The sequence below is a fragment of the Akebia trifoliata genome, chromosome 9 (genome assembly GCF_017979445.1).
Source record: "Akebia trifoliata isolate Shusen 1 chromosome 9, ASM1797944v1, whole genome shotgun sequence".
NCBI lineage: Eukaryota > Viridiplantae > Streptophyta > Magnoliopsida > Ranunculales > Lardizabalaceae > Akebia > Akebia trifoliata.
The window spans coordinates 22,457,853-22,464,690 of NC_141383.1; the positions used below are offsets into that span (position 1 = coordinate 22,457,853).

The 6,838-nt window shown below is 37.7% G+C and overlaps 1 pseudogene; it reads right to left on the minus strand.

Moving 5' to 3' along the window:
• Positions 1-3,807: 3,807 nt before the first annotated feature.
• On the minus strand, positions 3,808-6,634 carry LOC147394719 (pentatricopeptide repeat-containing protein At5g66520 pseudogene; annotated as a pseudogene).
• Positions 6,635-6,838: the final 204 nt, after the last annotated feature.

Here is a 6,838-nt window from a genome sequence, read left to right on the forward strand (position 1 = left end):
TTTATAAGGTATAGATATATATTTAAAAGTACTGAAAAAGAAGAATGGTTACAAGAGGTGTTCCCTTGTTACATATGGCGGAGAAATCAGTCCAACAAATCAACTAATATAAGTTGAAAGCAATAGTTCAGATCTGTTTCAGTGCGAGAGTGAATGAGAGAGGCAGAGAGAGTGAGAGAGAGAGGCAGCGAGAGTGAGCCGTTCGTGCGAGGGTTTTAGCAAGGAATAGGGCGAGCGAGCGAGAGAGAGAGAGAGTGAGAGTGAGAGAGAGAATGATGAGAGTGAGAAAGAGAGGGCGAGAGTGAGAGAGAGGGTGAGAGCGAGTGACAGAGGCCGAAGAGAGGAGAGAGTTCGAAGAAAGAGAGAGAAGAGAGAGTTCTGTTCTCTCTGTTTTAAAGGGAAGAGGGAGGAATATGTAAATATGTAATTCTTAAGGGATGGCGTTGTAAATATGTAATTATTTATTATAACGCGTGAAACGTAATAACATCCGTTCGATTACGTTAGATCCAGCGGTTCAAAACAGTTTGCCAAAAAGTTTGCTAAAGCGTTAGCCCGCGAACGCTCCCCTATATATATATATATATATATAAGGAAATGTTCAACACCCTAAGCTTTACCCTACACTTTAACAATTGGTGAGGATGATCTTCTGATCATAGAGATCATCCTCACCAAAAACCAGTCCATTCCAAACTTCTAACCCATGTAGGACAAAACACGTTTGTTAATGTGTAGGGTAAAGCTTAGGGTGTTGAACATTTCCCATATATATAACCCATGTAGGACAAAACACGTTTGTTAAAGTGTAGGGTGTTGAACATTTCCCATATATATAACCCATGTAGGACAAAACACGTTTGTTAAAGTGTAGGGTAAAGCTTAGGGTGTTGAATATTTCCCATATATATATACGGGAAATGTTCAGCAACAAACATTTTGACAAACATTTTGGCAAAACATGGGTTAGAGGTTTTGGAATGGGCTGATTTTTGGTGAGGATGATCTCTACGGTGAGTAAATCATCATCACCAAAAATCAGCCCATTCCAAAACTTCTAACCCCATCAAAAATGATTTACAAAAAATGGACGGTCCACGATTTTTCAACTTGTAAACTGGGGCTAGAAGTTTTGGAATGGGCTGATTTTTGGTGAGGATGATCTCCTCACCGTAGAGATCATCCTCACCAAAAATCAGCCCATTCCAAAACCTCTAACCCATGTTTTGAAAAATGTTTTGCCAAAATGTTTGTCAAAATGTTTGTTGCTGAACGGGACCCTATATATATATATGGGAAATATTCAACACCCTAAGCTTTACCCTACACTTTAACAAACGTGTTTTGTCCTACATGGCTTAGAAGTTTTGGAATGGGCTGGTTTTTGGTGAGGATGATCTCTATATATATATGGGAAATGTTCAACACCCTAAGCTTTACCCTACACTTTAACAAACGTGTTTTGTCCTACATGGGTTAGAAGTTTTGGAATGGGCTGGTTTTTGGTGAGGATGATCTCTATGGTGAGGAGATCATCCTCACCAAAAATCAGCTCATTCCAAAACATCTAACCCCATCAAAAATGATTTACAAAAAATGGACGGTCCACAATTTTTCAACTTGTAAACATGGGGTTAAAAATTTCGGAATAGACTGATTTTTGGTGAGGATGATCTTCTGATCATAGAGATCATCCTCACCAAAAACCAGCCCATTCCAAAACTTCTAACCCATGTAGGACAAAACACGTTTATTAATGTGTAGGGTAAAGCTTAGGGTGTTGAACATTTCCCATATATATATATGGGAATGGGACCCTCTATATATATATATATGGAAGAGTATCATTGTCCACTTCAATGCCAAGAAAATAATGGAGAAGACCCAAATCCTTTAAGAAAAATTTAGAATGAACTACTTCAATTGAATTGATGATGGCCTTTCGATATATCGATGGATATTTCCCTACAACTTAGATATAATTGCAACATAATCGAAGGAAGATGTTTACGTTGTTACGATTGTGAATGAAGAAAGATGTGCCCTCATGTGGCCCACTTAAGGCAATAAAAGGGTTTTATAAAATTGACCAATATGTGAAGAAAAGAGATGATTGACAAATAAAAATCTATAAGAGAGAGAGATTGGCACCCCAACTTTTACTTTATCTCAAACATTGGCTTATTTATTTTATTTTAATTAGAGTGTAAAAGATGGGTACCAATAGCAGTTCTAAAAATGTTAAACACACTCATTTTCAACTACTAACTAAAACCCACTAATTTTTCTCTTAAAATAATAATCTTCAACTTCTATAGAAAATTATTTTCAATCTATTTAACCTCATCTTCAATCTATCATTTTAAACCTCATCTTAAACTTGTATAAAGAACTCTAGAGGTTTATTTTTTTCAAAAAATCTCATCTTCTAATCCAAAAATCCTTTTATACCTCAAAGTTTCTTTGCAATGTGTTCTACTTCAAAAATCGTATCTTTTTTCTTTAAAATTGAATGTTAAAATATATTAATCTTAAAATTCAAATCTAGAACAAAAATCTTTAACCAAGAGGTTGAAGAAGACTGATTTTGGAAAGCAAAATTCAAGGGTTTTTTTTTTTTAATTTCAAATTGAAAACAAGGGAGTCGGTCATCTACAAATTCTTCAACTTCTATAGAAAATTATTTTTAATCTATTTAACCTCAACTTCAATCCTTTATTATGAGCCTAGTCTTAATCCTTTGTTGAAAATTCTAGATTCTTTTTTCAAAAAATAAAATTTCTTATTTTCTACTTTGAAGGTTCAAGTGTATTAATCTTAAGGCTCAAGTCTATGATAAAAAATTTTACCCAAGTAGTTGAAGATGACCAATTTTGGAAAGAAAAATCGGGCATATTGAGGTCATGTTGCATTAGTCTATCAGAGAAGACCGAGATTATGAAGGTTGGTAGTAGTTTCGGTAAATACTTGAGACGCCCAATCTGACTTAGGTCTTCTCTCATAGACTAATGAGAAGTGACCTACATGCCCTTCCCTTCATTTAATAAAAAATCCTTGAATTTTATCTTCAAGCTCTTCCAACTTACTAATCAACTATAGTTGCCCCCTTAGAAGAAAATCTTGGCTTCGCTCACGGGTGTAAGTGATTTTTCAAGAAGTTGAAAGTTGATTTATTTTGGACATGTGCAACGCGAGACTAGTTGCAAATTGTCACAAGTGAAGAGAAGACTTTGGCTATTTTAACATGTTTGCATGTCTCGAAATGGTTAACGACTGCTTTGATTGTTATTCACAAACTTATCATTCATCAGATGGATGTGAAAATAGCATTTCATTATTCATTTTGAGACAAACGTTGGATGTGTCGACAGTGCTTAGAGATTCTCAACTACCAGGTTTTGACAAATATATCTGAGAGGTAGGTGTACTATTGAGAATCAAGATTATCGGCTCTATTAATACCCACTCAATGCAATTATATTGAGACGATCTTCAGAAAGTTCAATTACCACGGTTGCTCATCAATGCCTACTTCTTTTGATCTTCATGTCAACTTGCTTAGAGTAATGTTTTTAGATCATTGAGGACATAACATTTAATGTGGGAAAACTAAGCTAAGTTCATCAATAATTAAGGAATAAATCAGTACTCGATGTCATGTACTACGGCTTATTTTATATTAAAAAAGAACTCGAATCTTTTCAAAGATTATGTACATCATAACTTCAGCATCTTAGTTATTATACCACACTTGGCATTAGAACCTAAACACTTGGCCATAAGGTGCTGAAGCTATAATGCACATAATCTTTGAAAGGATTCAAGTTTTCATCTCAAAACATCGTTCTCACCAAGTAGGTAGAAAAAAATTTGAAGTGTTTATACAAAACAAAGATTCAAGGCAAAAAGAGAAATATACGTTTATGCACACAAATTTACTGACTGCCTTGATAATTCTGAGAATTTAATTTTCAGGAGTGAATTTGATAAACAACGAAGCAAAAAATGCTTAATTTTCTTATTTCTTCTCAGAACTGAAATATAAATTTAAACACAACCCATGGAGTTTAAGCCATGTTGGGTACCTTTCAAAATTTTATATAACAAAATGTCAAATTGGGTGATGTACTTTCTCTTCAGGCGAAGCGCTCATCAACAAAGTTTCCAGCTTTCAATCCCAAACAGATGCAAAACTGATTTTCCACACACCAAAACATCAGATCACGATTCCTGGATCTTGCTTTCATCTGGTAGTTCGCAGTGTCAACTGAGCGAAACATTCTCCAAGAGCTCTGCCTTCACCGTTCTTTAGTACACAAGTTGTGATGAGTATGAAAGCTGTTTTCTACAAAATGCTTGACAACTTCTCGAAGAACTATTAGACCCCAAAAAGCATTTCACAAACACCATCACCAACCAATTGCTTATGCAACCACGACCCCTGTAGAAGTGATTACATTAAAGCACTTCCATTGAAAGCAGAGCTGACCCCCATCAGGCCTCACCCATTTGTCTCTAACTCACACTTAGATCCACTTTGTCTCCATAATGGAATTCTCACCATATTGATCACCAATAGTCCCCACACGAACAAGACCCATCTTTGAAATGATGGAACCGATTCACATCTCTCACAAATATCTCTCGATCATATATTCTCGATATGAACTTGGTTGCGGTGTGACAGTCACCACATATACGTAGATTCTTAGTCACCCGAAGAATTGTTCCATGGCATGTATTTAGAAGCCCAAAAGCAATGGCCAACTTCTCGCTATGGGTAGTTAGGTTTTGTTCCTTCTCCTCTTCACTAACATCATGCAACACAAAACTAGTATTTGGCACATATCCCGCCGCCTTAATCTTCTTGGGCAATGCTTCCAACAACATGTGAATCTCCTTCGCTTGTGGGTGAGAAGTATCTCCTCCAAGAAATAGATGGGCTTTCCCATTGATCTCAATCCAACTACATCCCGGACTCTTCTTCATACCTTGATCTTTCAAAATAGCTCTTAAATTGTCTACTTCTTGCCATCTCCCAACGTCAGCATACATATTCGAGAGTAGAACATAATTTCCACTATTCTCTGGCTCTAAAACAAACAATTTCCTGGCCGCTATCTCCCCAATTTCCAAATTACCTTGAGTTCGACAAGCGGCCAACAGAGCACCCCAAATGCTTGGACCCGGTTGCATCGGCATTCGATTGATGAGCTCCTTTGCCTCCATTAAATATCCAGCCCGACCTAGAAGATCTACCACACATGCATAATGTTCCACTCTTGGTTCCACGTAATAAACTTTACCCATACCATTAAAGTATTTTAAGCCAACATCAACAAGACCCGAATGGCTACAACCAGATAACAACCCTGTGAAAGAAATGAAATCAGGTTGAATTCCAGCCCCAATCATGTCCTCAAAGGTTGACACGGCTTCCATGCCATGCCCATGAGACGCGTAAGCACTTATCATTGTGTTCCAAGCAATCAACCCTTTCTCATTAACAGAAATACTTTCAAAACAATGACGAGCATCAACAAGACTTCCGCATTTGGCATACATCGCAATAAGGGCAGTTAGTACAGAAGATTTTGAGCCCAAACCAATCCTATTTGCATAATTATGAATCCGTCTTCCGTGCTCAAGAGCAGCTGAATGTGTGCACGCTGGGAGTACACTCATGATCGTCACCCAATTGGGTTTTACCTCCGAATCCTCCCTCTGCATATCTTCGAACAAATCCAATGCCCGGTCCACAAGCCCATTCTGAGTGTACCCTGAAATCATAGCAGTCCAAGAAATTATATTTCTCTTTGACATTTTTCCAAACAATTCCTCTGCACTTTGAACTACTCCATTTTTCATATAACCTGCAATCAAAACATTCCAAGACGAAACATCTCTAACAGCCATTCTATCAAACAATCTATGGGCATCAATAATTTCACCACATTTCACATACATATCGATCAATGAAGTCCCGACGTACAAATCAAACTCCAACCCAATTCTCAAACTCTGCCCATGAACACATTTCCCCATTTGAATCAGCGATAAGTCCCCACAAGACTTAAGAACAAAAGGGTAGGTAAAGTTGTCGGCCCGAAGGCCTTGCAAATTCATTCGAAGGTAAATTCCAATAGTATTTTCGAGATACCCAGATCGGGTGAACCCACGAATTATCGAATTATAGAGAAGTGTAGAAGGATTTGGAATTCGATCAAAAAGGACAGCGGCCGAGTCGATATCGCCAGTACTAGCGTACATTGCGACCATCTTTGCGCCAACAAAGGCGTTGGGTTGGATGCCATGGAGAGTCATGTGGGCATGAACTTGTTGGCCTAGTTTGAGAAAGTGGGTGCCGGTTAAGAATTGGAAGATTGGTGCGTAAGACAGCATGTGATGTGGGTTTTCTAAGATGGTGTCTAACAGGGTGCGCAGGTTTAAGTTTTGGGAGATTTTCCATTTGAGTTGTGGTGGTGTTGAAGGTTGGTGCAGAAATGGTGGAAGAGCTGTTAGCGAGGGAGAGAGAAGAGTGTTTTGGGTTTCTTGTCTTAAAAAAGCAGCAGAACTGCAAGAGCGTAGTTGCATTTCCCGCCACGGAATAAAACGTTTGAAAGGAGAGAGCTTTATATTTCCACTAGAAGCTTCAATTAAACTGCTTGTAACACACCAATCTATCTATATAAAAAGACCGCTTTAATTCAGGATGGTTGGTGTGTTATAAATAAAAGTTGGTGCATCAATAGATATTCTCTATTTCCACTAGGTTTCGCTTCTCGTCTCGTCCATGCCAGATACCAAGTCGTCTCAGACAAGTTTTCCGAAACATTTG